Source organism: Apium graveolens, chromosome 1, assembly GCF_009905375.1.
Source record: "Apium graveolens cultivar Ventura chromosome 1, ASM990537v1, whole genome shotgun sequence".
Lineage (NCBI taxonomy): Eukaryota > Viridiplantae > Streptophyta > Magnoliopsida > Apiales > Apiaceae > Apium > Apium graveolens.
In genome coordinates this window covers 40,820,109-40,835,059 of record NC_133647.1, presented here as the reverse complement: position 1 = coordinate 40,835,059, position 14,951 = coordinate 40,820,109, and the positions used below count along the sequence as shown (strand labels likewise).

Genomic DNA, 14,951 nt, shown 5'->3' with positions numbered 1-14,951 from the left:
GTCAAGACCATTAAACAAAATGTTCATAGCCTTCTTATCCTTGTGGACTTCTTCTGTGTCTTCCATTGTCCATTCTGCTCTGGGTTTTGGAATGGATTGACCAACAGCAATTGTGGCCGTAGCAACTGTGGCTACTTTGTGGGGAATGTGAGGACCATTCTCAATGCAGTTTACATAACCTTCATCTTGGGAGAGTAGATGAAGGTGCATTTTCACCTTCCAGTGGTGATAACTGTCTTTGTCAAGAACTGGGATCTTTACTCCAATATCCTTCTTACTCATCTTTGTTAGATTCCAAGATCTTTAAACTCTTTGTGTGTCAAGAGCCTGCTCTGATACCAATTGTTATTCCTAGAAGACTAACAATGAGATTTACAGAAGGGGGGTTGAATGTAAATCTCAAAACTTTTTCAAGTTTTGAGCAGTTTATAAAGTTGTGTGTTCAAGAAGAACAAGTGTGTGAATTGCTTTAAGCTAATACAGACAGATATATATTCAAGCACAAATGTAAAGAACACAACAGACCTTAAAAACTTTTCTGGTGGATTTGTTGTTCCACCAGAGATGGTATATTAGAAAATCTGTGTTCAACAATGTTGATCACAGCTGCATCCTAGTACAAACTAGATGAATTTTCTCTCAAGATATTTCTTAACAGCTCTGGAAAAATCTCTCTAATTACTAGCTTCTTCTTGGTTCATATATATTACCAAGTGTACAAGTGAAAAACAATATAAAATTACAATAGTAAAATAAGTTCTTCACTTGCTTCTTTTCCTGTTCACTCAAGTACTTTGTTGACTATTGCAACTTTGTACAAAAGAAGAACGGCTGCTTTTTCTGTTGATCCTGAAATTCGGCTACCACATCTCAGTTTTCTCTGTCAACCCACGTGCCTCTGCTTGTAGGTACAACTACCACTTATCAACGGCTGATTAGCAGAACATCCGTTGAAGCTTTCATCCGTTGATGCTCTCATCCGTTGAAGGATGTTATCCGTTGAAGCTTTCATCCGTTGATGCTCTCATCCGTTGAAGGATGTTATCCGTTGAAGCTTTCATCCGTTGATGCTCTCATCCGTTGAAGGATGTTATCCGTTGAAGCTTTAGAGACATCCGTTGAAGCTTAGCTTCTCATCCGTTGAAGGTCTTTTAAGTCATCCGTTGATACCACTTCATTTATACAAAATTACAAGGCATGAAATATTTACAATTGGCCTTCCTATCTGCATATCATCTAGTAGTCAACATGACTCATAGTTTCTCTCAACTTCTAAGAATTACAATTTTAAATACAGAGACTGAAATATGCTACAATACTAGACTTATTTCTAAGTAAAGCTACACCATCAACGGATAGCCAAAGTGGTCTTATCCGTTGAGGCTACAGACACTAAATTTCTACTTAAGTGTTTTGTTAAACATATCATCAAACTAATGCACATATATTCCTAACAGTATATAAATCTACTGTGGAAGCCCATTAACTGGGTAATAGAGGACGAAAAGTAGCAAAGCTTAAAACTGATAGTTGTTATATTTATTCAGTCTTTTTGAGTTTGTAATCTTGGTAATATATAAACCAGGAACGTAGCAAATAGAAAGATAACAGTTGAGAAACAAAAACAGAGAAATCTTTGTAAGCAGAATTATTAGCATTTCCCTGTATTCTCAGTAGTTCAATTTGTAAGCAGCTGTGAGCATTCTTGCACACAGAGTCCTCTCGATATATAATATAATCTCTGGTGGAATTGTTTAAATCCACCAGAAAGTTTTTAAAGACTCTTGTTTTTAATTACTTATGTTTTGATTCAGTTAAGTTTTGATTCCGCATTGTGCTAATTAAAACACTTATATCTATATTCGAGTTGAACATTTTTACTTCGAGAAAAAGGTTCAAGAATTCCATTCAACCCCCCTTCTGTAATTCTTGCTATATTGTTAAGGGACTAACATGTAATGACTTATAATTGTGGAATAAAATGACTTGGGTTATTTTTGGTATTCATCTCTGAGACTATAACTTGTGGTGTGTGTGTGTGTATTGTGGGGTCACGGTACGCAGTGGTTGGTTGTTTATTAAGATTAAGAGTTGTTAAGGGAATTGGAACTCGTGACAACCCGGATCCCCGACCCCGGATTTGGGGGTGTTACCGAAATGGTATCAGAGCTAAGCGTTATAAACCTCAGAGATGATATGACGTTAAAATAATAAGTTCACTAAGATAATAAGAACTCTTGCCAAGTTCATAGTCGGACTACCTAATGTAGTAATGACAGTTAAAACCCTTATGGGAACCCTTATAAATATCGTGATAGAAGCGTAGTTCGTTATCATATATGGTAGCGGGACTCCGAACCCTGAGGTTGAGGAGTAACAACGCGATGATGGTTTATTACTTATTGGAGATCAGATTATGGATCCGATAGAGCGTCCTAACGTGGGACCGGATGATGTTCATATTGAGGATGTAGCGGTTGAGGATGTTGTCCTAGAAGGGATTGTTGCTGAGAAGAATCCGGTGGAGGATCCTGACAAGAATGAATAAAGGACCACTGAGGAATTGATGACTATGGTTAGGGTGACTACCAGAGGTAGGATTGGCTGGTTACTACCGGAGGTTCGTTCAAGTTCGTAAAGAGAGTAGCCCCTTTAACGCGCTTACTCATAAGACTGAGAAGTTCGAATGGACAGAGAAATACGAGAACAACTTTCAAGAACTGAAGCAAAGATTGGTGACGACCCCTATGATGGTGTTTCCGGATGGAAAAGGAGATTTTGTGATGTGTAGTGACGCTTCGTATAAGGAATTAGGGTGCTTCTTATACAGCACAACAAGGTAATCGCGTACGCATCAAGACAATTAAGGGAATATAAAATTCAATATCCCCACCCATGAGCTTGGGCTCGTGGCAATAGTTTTCCCTAAAGATTGGAGGCACTACTTGTATGGAGAGAAGTGCAAGATTTACACAAACCATAGGAGCTCTAGTACAGTTTTACGTAGAAAGAGCTCAACATACGCCAGAGGAGGCGGTTAGAGCTAATCAAGAATTATGATTGGGATATTCTTTATCATTCGGGGAAAGCCAATGTGTGGCTGATGCCCTTAGTAAAAAGGAGAGACTCAAGATGATAACGTCTTTGGGAGAGTTTATAAGAGATTTCGAGAAAATGGAAATAGAAGCAAAGGTAACCGGAGCCGGTACTGAAAAGCTGTTTGAGATTGTAATGCAGCCCGAATTATTGGAAAAGATCATATTGTGCCAAGAAAAAGTGATGAATGAAGGCAGAGAGCCAATGACGGGAGAAGAGATTAATACCGAGAAAGATGATAAGGGATTAATGAGGTATTCTGACAAAAATTGGGTTTCAATGTTCAAGAGCTTAAAGATGAGATCTTAGATGAAAGCCCTAGTTTGAGGAATGAGATTTAGAGCAAACCCTGAATGTGATAGTTAGGGAGGTCGCCATCAAGATAGAAGGAACCCATAACATAATGAAGTGGAAAATGAGGATTTAAAACATGTAGGATGACCCCGATTATGGGGAGGAGGAGGGAACGTTCATACTAAGGAAACAGAAAGTCGAGTAAGGAAAGGAGACCCGAGACGGTACTCCTATACGACAATTTATGGACCTTTCTAAAAAGAACTTAGACTATTATCCCCAACCACCACCCTGAGGAGACAGTGCGGTGGGAAATTCTTTCAGGACCTTTAAGTCGCTAAGCTCTCAGAAGGAACAAGCGAACCCAGTAGAGTCGAGAGCCTGGCTATAGGAAATATAGGAATCATTTGAGATTCTAAATGATGGATGAATCATAAAAGACTGTTTTTGTCACTTACCCTCCTAAGAGAGAGGCCACCCGCTGGTGAAAGACCAAGAAAGGCACGGAGCCAGAGGTTAGAATAAACTGATTAACGTTCAGTCAATTGTTTTCGGGAAAGTAATTCCCAAGGTTATAGAGATAGTGTAAAAGCTTTAGAGCCAGAACAAAGGCAGACGAGTATGATGAATTATGAATCTAAGTTGTAAAAGTTGTCAAGATTCGTTCTGATGAAAAGAAAACCAGAACGACGTGATGTTTAAAGTCAATAAGTAGTGGGTTCATGAAATTATTGTAATAGAAAAGAAAATAAAAAGAAACTGAAGTGGAAAGGAAAATAAAGACAATAAAGTTTGAGGAATGATAAGGGAGTTGTGTATGAGGAAACTCTAAAGACTCGTAGCAATAGAAATAGAAAAGTATGTATTCGTCAGGATGAGGGTGATTCACCATAAGTTAAAGTTGATGGTTGAAGGCATAAGAGATACATATATTTTATCCCCTGTAAGTTGGGAGGATTCGAGGAAACCTTGAGATAGTTCGAAGGATAAATAATGAGACGCAGATAGACTAAGGAGACAAGAAAGTAAGAAATTAGGAAAATTGGATGAAGTGAGTGACCTTCAAGAATGTGAAGTGTAAGACCAGTGGCATGATACCCAGAAAGGGAGACACCAGGTATGAAAGATATCCCAACATTGAGATGACTGTTGAGATAAACAACAAAAGTAAATAAGGATTTATTTAGAAGAAGTTCAAGTTGAACGCGACCAATATCTTCCAGAACATCCATGTGATCATTACCAAATCAGGAAAGAAAAGCGGATAACCATTGTTATCTTTTGGAGGCCATATGGATTGACCTCAACTTGAATAAGGATGCTATTGTGAAATTTGGTATAGACTATCGAGGTGGAAATGATTGAATAAGATACCCTTATAAGAGATATATGACTTTATTTATCCATGTAAGGATCCAAGTACCTTTTTAAAGGTGGAATTAAGGATATAATCTCAATAACTTGACATGAACCCTAGGGGAATGTATAAGGATTGGCATTTTTCTTCCTTAATAGGGACAACATGAGTTTTGACATTATGAATTGGAAAGGATTAAGGTAACAACAACCTTTAAGGATCAGTGGAGAAATTTTTCAGAAGTGTTTAGACAATGGTTCTAGTATTAGTAAATGATATTTTGATATGCCCTGTATCTAGGGAATACAGGAAGAACGATTCAAGGATAACCTTAGAGGTCTTACAAGGAGAAAGGTAATATTCAAAGTTCTGAAGAATAGAAATCTTGATAAAGGAAATGTGGCATAATTATAATAATGTTAGGTGGGCACGTATTAAACCATAAGAAGTGTAGATTAAACCAATGAAGGTCAGAATTGTTAAAGCAAGAAGGGCCCAAGATAAAAGACGTCCTAAGTATGATCGAGAGTCAGCCATGATAATGTTTACATTTAAAGACTAATGCAGTGACTTATGGAAAAATGATGATTTTTTTTTATCACGACTTAAGAAAAGCATTTTCACATAAGTAGTGATTTGAAATGAGGTAGAAAATTTAGTGAAGGTGGTTAGAAAGACATCGATTAAGAGGAACTATTACTATCAGGAAAGGCTAATGAGGTGGCCGACACTCTAAGTGTAAGAGAGCAATTATCGGCGCTCATGCCAGAGGAATATAATGATAATGGTTAAAGCCGTGAAGATTGTATTATGGTTTGAAAGATTGACATTCCTTCTGATGATTGTGCGATACTCAACCGTGATAGTAGTTTGGTAAAGATTTAATTTATGTAATCGCCGTGAGCGGGCTATCTATCTTATAAGGTCATATCTTGAGATAAGCCAGGACCATGCTACGAAAGGACTAAATGAACCTTTGAGCTTCATGTCTCCTAATAAAGACATATGGTTAATAATGGTATTATCCTGCTATCGTTGCTTTTATTAAAACTCTTCTGCAATTTTATCTGCTTCATGTCATATGTACGCCAAGTTCAGGAGTGTTCTTCATGAATCATTGAATGGTGATTATGTTGCCTCCTTAGAAGAATTCGATACGACATGTATGGACTCCGTATGGTTAGCTATTAAGATTTTATAGAAAATGAATGACTACAGTAGGTCAGTGGTGGACCATAGTAATGCAACAATGATTCTGCGAGTAATGAGCCGATTACAGCTGTGAGAGTTGTATTGGAATGGATGTTGAGATTGAGTACCCCTAATGGGGTCATGTTGATGTATAAGTTATCATTGATAGACTACCTAGTGGAGTATTTACATATTATATATTTATTCCTTCTTATGAATAGAGAGTCGTTTACTATACGAGGAAGGTTACAGTGCAAGCATAGAATTCTAGTAACGATGATGTCTAGAATAAAATCCCAGATTCGATTTTCGATGTCGAGGGAGTTTCAAAGGTGATTATTTATAAGCTCGAGCAAGAGCATGGGACCATAGAATGCTGGACAGAATAGTAGATATTCAGGAGCGTGAAATGCGATGCTATAATACTTGATGTTGATATATATACACATATGTTTTGTTCTCCTATGACAAACCTCTATAGTTCAAAGGTAGATTCCAAGCCAGATATTTTGTGGCAGTATATTTTATATGTATACAATTCTCTTCAATTCGTTATTTTCTCTCCTTTTCATTTCATATAAGCTGAGAAGAACAACCCTTCAAGAAGGGGAGGTATTGTCGAATGACTATCTATCTGTGTGATAGAAGCCTAGTAGGATACCATCTATTTTTTAATTGTTTGTCAGTACTAAAGGCTGGCCACCTTCTGTACTAACTATGCAATGTAACAAGTGTTCATGATCATAGTGATCTCTCAATAAATTCTTTTACTTCTATATGAAGGACCAAGCTTTCGAAGATGGAGGCAGCTAGGGATGAAGTGGTACCAAGTATGGTGGTATTCCGATTCTAACGCGTTCGTGATACTAAGGTTGATGCGATTATTAAAAGGTTATAGAATGCTAACGAGCAAAAGTGTAATCAGTATAAAATTTAGTACAGAAGATAGTAATGATTACGAACTGGAAAAGAGTGGGTATTGAGAAGCAAAAGCTGTAGATCTAGATGAGATAATGAGAGTCTGTACAATAGACTTAAAAGAAATTTGGAATGATCACTTAACGCGGATTGAGTTTTCTTACGATAATCGATCGTATGTCAGTATCGAGGTATCGCCTTATGAGATCCTTGAGGGAAGACAATGTTGATCTCCCTTATATTAGGATGAAGTTGTAGAGCGCAAGATGCTCGGACCCGCAGTAGTCTAAAGGACCAAGGATATAATAGATATAATCAGAGGACGGCTGGTAGTAGCCCAAGATGGACATAAGAAGTATGTTGATTTGACAAGAAAGGACAAAGAATATGAAGTAGGGGACCTAAGCTGTTATAGGTATTCCCTTGGAAAGGATGGATGTGGTTCGGAAAGAAAGGAAAGCTAAGCCAACGAATTGTTGGACCCTTGGATATATTAAATCGTATTGGGAAGTTAACATATGAGCTAGCCTTACCCCGAATCTTAGCAAGTTCATAACGTGTTCTATGTATCAATGTTAAGGAAGTGTAATCCGGATGCCGGACAAATAGGGGCATATGAGCGCATAGACATGCAACCAGACGTAACCTATATGGAGCAACCATGAAGGGTTATAGATCAAAAATGGACAAGTGCTTAGAAGAAGAGTTATCATGCTAGTCAGGGTTTGTGGCAGAACCACAATATGGGAAAATTGACTTGAGAGTTAGAAAGTGCAATGCTAAGAAAGTATCCCTATTCATTTTCTATCTAATTCCGGGACGGAATCCTTTTAAGGAGGGGAGATTGTAATAACCCCAAAAATTTTGGACTATTTGTAAACCTTATGAATAGTGATTTTGCTGATTATGCTGAATAAGAAAACTTTTCATGCCACACAATGTAGCAGTTCTTTTATTGATATTCTGAGGTCTTATTAGTACTCTATATGGTATATAAGTGTATGTAAAGATCGTCAGAATCCAAATCCGAACACTTTGATTTTTTCCGAAAATCCACCAGATACCGGAAGAATTGAGTATAAGGTAACATGATAAAAAGGATTTAAATTCAAGGATTTTTAGAGAAGATCATAAAAGGAATATAAAATATTGAGAAAGGTTTAGGGGAACCAAAGTAATAAGATCCCAGGTATGATCCCTCAAATGATAAACGAGAACGAAAGTTAAGTGAACCGTATAACAGATAAGCGATCATTAGCCAAGTAATTATGGGTTAATCAAAGAGGTTAGTGGATGATGATGTCATCACACCAACAAGAAGAAGACAAGTGTAAGAGGATGACATGAGAAAGATGACATAGGCATGGTGACATAAGCATGACAAATGGAGGGATTGGTTGGTTGATTGTGAGCCACACAATTTTTACCATGGTAACAATCTAATTAACAACAAAAGGAAATAACCAAGCTAAACACCACACAAATCATTTAATCAAACTAGAAACATTTTTACTTCACTTTTTCTTCCCTTGCTCTCGGCCAAAACCAGAGCAGCAACTTAAAACTACCATATCTCCTTCAGTACTCACTCAAATGTTGTGTTCTATAGCTCGTTGGAAAGGTATTGAGATGTCCTACAACTCTTGTTCACAAGTCTCGTCCAAATAATCAGGGTAAGACCCTCATTGTTACAGTTATTTAAATCAAACTTTTAGAAACTTCAAAACCTAACTTTGTGTTCTTGATTTTTTGGAAAGATCAAGCTTGTAAGAGGTTAGATTAAGGCTCCCTAAGGCCTCCTAGCAAATTAAAACCTACCAAGGAAGGTATCAACTTCAAACCCTAGCTTTGATTTTATGATTCCATTAAGTTTTATTGAAGTATTGTTAGTATTAAGGCTTGATCTTTGATTATAAGTAGTTTTGGTGGATTTATATTGGTTTTGAATATTGGATCTTTGATTGGTTGGATAAATTCGTAAAACATGGAGTTGGGGACTGAGTTTGTAGTATGATGGTTGAATATTGTTGTATTGGTGGTTGTGAGTAAATTGATGATAATTTAGAGTGTTAATTAAATTGGAAATCGCGTAAACATAAACGTCATAATGCCCGATTTTCCTTAACTGTTCTTTTCTTAAATTTAGGACCCGTGAACTCATTGAAAGATTCTAACATTTTCCATGTTTAGATAGCTCATGTTACGAGCTTCGTTTTGATATGTGGTTCGCTTGAATCCGATGTACGGTTTAGGAGAAACGACCGTTTTAAGTAACGGCATTTCGCGAACGAACCATTACCCCTCGTCTTACTTTGAAACCTTGGTTAAGGCCCTTAAATAACTAATTGGAGAATGAAACAATTATGTAAAGTGGACTAGGCAGTTGGTAGGGTATTTGCGAAAGCGTCGCCTTAAAATTCGTAACGGTTAATTTACTAAAAATGGTGGAGCCAAGGGTACTCGAACGACTTATGTGATTTGTTAAGCGTAGAAATGGTCATAAGCAAACGTTAGGGTTCAATTGGTTAAAGTCTAGTTTCTTAAGCGACCGTGGTTTAATTCTAGCATATGTTGTTATTCATAGGTTACCGGACCCACTCTAAGCTTAAGTCTACCCCGGAGAACTCAGGAAAATTTTCTACCCGTTATACTGTTGTTGTGATGTATATATGTATATGCATTATCTTGTGATAAGTGCATTATTGTTATTAGCAAATCTTGTGATATATTGGAGCATGTTGATACGATATATATGCATGCCTGTTTCGTAATCTTGATATCTAATTGTTGATTCAATTACTTATAAGTTGCATAATACATATGCTAGAGATAAGCAGTAGTTGCGTATACCCTTAGTATAGAGGACCCAAAGGTGAACATTTTCTAAACCGGGAGTCGATGTTCCCGAGTATAATATATATATATATATATATATAGTTTTCAAAACTATTAATCGAATAAGGTTTATTCGATAACTTTATTTTAGTTAATGAATATTATCTTGAATAATCATTCGAGGACTTATGACTCCGCTTATTGTATTTAATGAATATTATCTTGAATATTCATTCGAGGACTTATGACTCCGCTTATTTTATTTAATAAATATTATTTTGAATATTCATTCGAGAACTTATGACTCCGCTTATTTTATTAAATAATATTCTTTATTTTATTAAAGAATAATGTTTCGATAATCAAACTTATTTTCGATTATTCAAATAAAGATCGTACTTTCGTATAAGAATATCTTTGGTTATTTATTATTCATTTCAAGTATGAGTTGTAAAACATCTACTTCAATTATTTTATAAAGAATATCTTTATGGGAATATTATTTAAATAATAATATTCATATATTTTCTAACATATTGGGACTGATTTATTTTATTAAATCAGCATTACTCCAAACATTCTTAAAAATGTTTTCGAGTCTTTAAAATGATTTTAAAAGTTAGAGCGGATCCCAAAACTCGTTTTTAAATTTAAGATCTTCCTTTCGAAGGGGATTTAAATACTCGCTTAAAAATTTAGGGATCCGGCTCCGTGGTGTATTTTATATTCACAACGAGGTTGCTGTTTTGATAAATGAATTGATTACTTACCCAACGTTCGGGAAGTAAGTCCATCTAATTGAGTCGGCATAAGCGACAGGCCGGGGTACGGTCTATCAAAGTGTAAGTGGCTGGGTGGCAGTCCATCAACGTGTAAGAGGCCGGGTGGCGGTCCAGCACAAGGTCCTAATGCGGCCAGGGTGATGACCGGTGGGGGATTCATCCATCTACTAGTAGAAAAGGTTACTTATTGGTATCTTTGCCTGATCAACAAGATATCAGGTTTATGCCAAGGTTTTCTCCTTTCCAAATTCATTGGATATTGCAACTCTGTTTATAATTTTCATAACAGAGGTTTTCAAGGAGTGTATAAAATGTATATATATAGGTGTATATATATATCGGGACTTAATGAAGTATCTCGTAACTTCATTATTTATAATGATATTTCAAAGATTGAATCTATCCAAGTCTTTTCTTGTAGTCTCATCTATGTGATGAACTTTTGAAACTGATTATACCTTGAACGGTGGTGGTTCAAGTAGTATTCGGAAAAGATATAAGTATATTAGAGTATCTTGTAACTTCATCTTTTCAACTTATATCTAGTTAATTATTATCTTATGCATGACAAAGATTTTCAGAAAAACGTTGAGACAAGGTTAGATATATGAGATCACCTTGCAACGATATTTTATACAATTATAAACTGGAACTCTGTGTATATTATACATGTCAGAGGATTTCAAAGATTTGAGAAGTATATATGTATATATATATTACTGAATATTTTACGACTTCGTCGCATTAAAATAACATACTTGGTTCATTTCTTCTTGACCAAGACTTTCATGAGTACTATGAGAATGCTCATATATTGTTAATTATAATACATATTATTTCGGTGGGATTGTTGCTCACCCTTGCTTTATTCTTTCATCACACAATAATAGATAGACAAGATGAATGATAAGTGGATATTATATCCACTTGGAATGCTTTATTACAAGCTTAAATTGGTGTTTTGGACTCAAGTTGTTGGTATTTTAATGTGTTTTTGTGTTATTGCATTTCAGGTATCAGTTAAATGAAGAAAAGAGCTTTTAAAGGAAATATGATGAAAAGTGATCAGAATTGGAAGCCAAGGTCATTGTCAAGTTGTAGAGAATCTCGTTAGCTTCGCGTGGGCAGTTGAATCGCCTAATTCTGACGAGTAGAACTCAAGGTATGGCCAAAATAAGATTCATCAGAATATTTTCCCAGTCAGTAGCTGAGCGCCCGCTCAGGAGAGCTGAGCGGGCGCTCAGGGCGCGGCTGGTCGCTGATTTCGCTGAAAAAGCCTTTTTTCAGTGGAATTTGACGATTTTAAGGGTCCAGGTCCACTAGGGGCGTATATATACTTAAAAAAAGGGTTTTCATCATCCGGGAAGATTGGGATACCAAGGAGAAGACCTAGAAGCACATAACAACTCCGAAAAAGAAGATCTTGTTTTCAACTAGTGATTCTTTGAATTAGTTGTAACTTTGGATGCTCGTTTTCGTTCTTGTTGAACCTAGATCTCGTTTATTCGTACTTTAATTATTTTTCAGTTTATTAAGACCTTGTTTATACCATGCTTTGATATGAACCCATGGTGACGATGAGTTCTATTATGGGCTAATCGTTATCATGGGGTTCTAGCGGATTTACTTATGGATTTTAATAATTAATTTATTTTGATATCTTGGTGTGTGGTGATTGATTGATATCCTAGTATTGGTTGTGCTTATTCGTCTTATGTGCGTATCTAATATATAAGATAGCGTGTTAATCTCTATTGAAGCGACAGTGAATATAGAGATTTAGAACTTGTCATGCTAGCATAGGTTCATGTATGTGTATGCATGATTCGTAGGTAACTCTAAACATTTTACTTGCCCTATATAATCAAGATAGATAACTTATGCTTAAACCGTTATGTTGTCAAATTCTATAGACATATAGGGTCTCAATATAATTGGTGCTTATTCAGCTTCTTTCTCTTTTGTGGATGTCTGGTAGAATGGTACTCGTGCAACGAAAGTTGGCGTTTATCAGTTTCGTGTTATCTGATTAGTGTCCTCACCATCACATGCTAAGGTTAAGAACGAGAAGGCTATTGAATGAAGTAGTAATGAAGTTAGAATTCCATGTTTGTCATATATAGTAATTCAAACTCAATTCTCTTAGTTAATGTTATTTATTATAATCTCTTAGTTTAATAAAAACCCAATTTGTTATTTGTCTTAGCGTTGAGCGATAACCATACATTATTGCATAGGTGGATAAATTGAACTTAACCTAAACCAGTCTCTGTGGGAACGAATCTGATTTATATCTTATACTACTTGCGAACGTGTATACTTGCGTGAATATTAGCGCGTATTTTCGCCTTAACAAGTTTTTGGCGCCGCTGCCGGGGACTCGGTGTTAATTTTTAGTTTATGTGCTTGTCATCAGTGGTCGTTAAAGTTCACTGACTCGGATTCTTTTACTTTCACAGTTTATTTGTTTGTGTTTCAGGTACTCATTACAATGGGAGATCCAGCAGCACGAACGAAAGCCTTGATGGATTTTTCTCAACCCAAGATCAATGCCATTCAATCTAGTATTGTCCGGCCAGCTATCACAGCTAATACCTTTGAGATCAAGCCTGGCATAATTCAATGGGTGCAGAATTCAATCCAGTTTGGGGGTTCTTCAACGGAAGATCCCAATATGCACATTAGGGATTTCATTGAGATCTGCGACACCTTCAAGTTCAACGGTGTTTCTGAAGATGCTGTGAAGCTGAGACTGTTCCCATTCTCTCTGAGGGACAAGGCTAAGAGCTGGTTACACTCTGTACCAGCTGGTTTGATTACTACTTGGGAGGATCTTGCTCAGAAATTCCTTACTAAATTCTTCCCTATGGCGAAGACAGCTGCAATGAGGAACGCTATTACTCAATTTATGCAGCAAACGGGAGAATCGCTATGTGAAGCTTGGGAGCGCTACAAGGAGATGCTTAGGAAGTGTCCTCATCATGGAATTCCTGATTGGATGATCATCACTTATTTTTACAATGGGTTGGGAGCACAGTCCAGACCCATGCTCGATGCAGCATCAGGTAGAGCATTATGGGCAAAGAGCTATGAGGAAGCTTATGATCTAATTGAACTGATGGCTGCTAGTGAATATCAGTATCCAACCCAGAGAGATCCACAGGGAAAGGTAGCAGGAGTTTTTGAAGTGGATGCAGCTACGGCTATCACTGCTCAACTAAAGGCGTTGTCTATGAAGATCGATTCTCTGGCTAACTATGGTGTTAAGCAGATAATTAGTGTTTGTGAGCTGTGTGCAGGTCCGTATGCGACAGAGCAATGCGCTATATCTAGTGACTCAGCTCAGTTTGTGAGCAACTTTCAGAGATCGCAGCAACCAGTTCCAGACACTTATCATCCTGACAACTGGAATCATCCTAACTTCAGCTGGAGCAACAATCAGAATGCGATGCAACAGCCGTTCCAGCAGTTTGGAAATAAGCTATTCAACCCTCCTTGTTTTCAGCAACAAATTACACCAAAACAAAAACTACAAATTCAACAACAAATTCATGATGCAGGTCTATCTTCGACTGAAAAATCTGAATTGGAGGAGTTGAGGCTTATGTGCGAAAACCAGGCTCTTATATGCCAAAGCCAGGCTAATTCTATCAAGACTCTGGAGAACCAAATAGGGCAAATTGCTAATGCCTTATTGAATCAGCCACCAGGAATGCTTCCTAGTGATACAGAATCCAATCCGGGAAAGAGGGACGTTGAAGAACATGTGAACGCCATCACCTTAAGGTCTGGAAAGGTCGCAAGCCCCCAAATTCAGCAAGACGAAGAGCCTGAAAAATCTCAAGATTCGGAAAATGCAGTTGTGGCTGAAGAAGAAGTGCAGAAGGAAGCAGAGGTGGAACCAAGGAAAACTACTGTGGAACACACTCCTCCTGAGGGTAATATAGGGGAGAAGCAGATCTATCCTCCACCTCCTTTTCCTAAAAGGCCGCAGAAGCAGAAGTTGGATATGTAGTTTGAGAAGTTTTTGGAGGTGTTCAAGAAACTTCATATCAACATACCTTTCGCTGAAGCTCTTGAATTGATGCCTGGATATGCGAGGTTTATGAAAGGTATTCTCTCTCGGAAAGTGAAGCTCGATGACTTAGAGACCATTGCTCTAACGGAGGAATACAGTGCTGTGCTGCAACAGAAGTTGCCTCCGAAGCTTAAAGATCCTGGAAGCTTCACTATTCTTTGCACCATCGGAAACTTGTCGTTCGATAAGTGTTTATGTGATTTAGGAGCAAGCATCAATCTGATGCCCTTATCTATCTTCAAGAAGCTTGGTCTGCCTGATCCGAAACCAACATACATGTCATTACAACTAGCTGACTGTTCCATCGCTTATCCACGAGGTATAGTGGAGGATGTCTTGGTCAAGGTGGATAAACTCTTCTTCCCTGTTGACTTTGTAATTCTTGATTTCGAGGAAGATA

The 14,951-nt window shown here is 37.2% G+C and overlaps 1 non-coding gene across 1 annotated transcript; it reads right to left on the bottom strand.

Moving 5' to 3' along the window:
- Positions 1 to 13,354: 13,354 nt before the first annotated feature.
- LOC141682570 (small nucleolar RNA R71) lies at positions 13,355 to 13,461 on the bottom strand. Its single transcript, XR_012559828.1, has one exon. It is a non-coding gene; the product is annotated as a small nucleolar RNA R71 (small nucleolar RNA).
- Between the last annotated feature and the right edge of the window lie 1,490 nt (positions 13,462 to 14,951).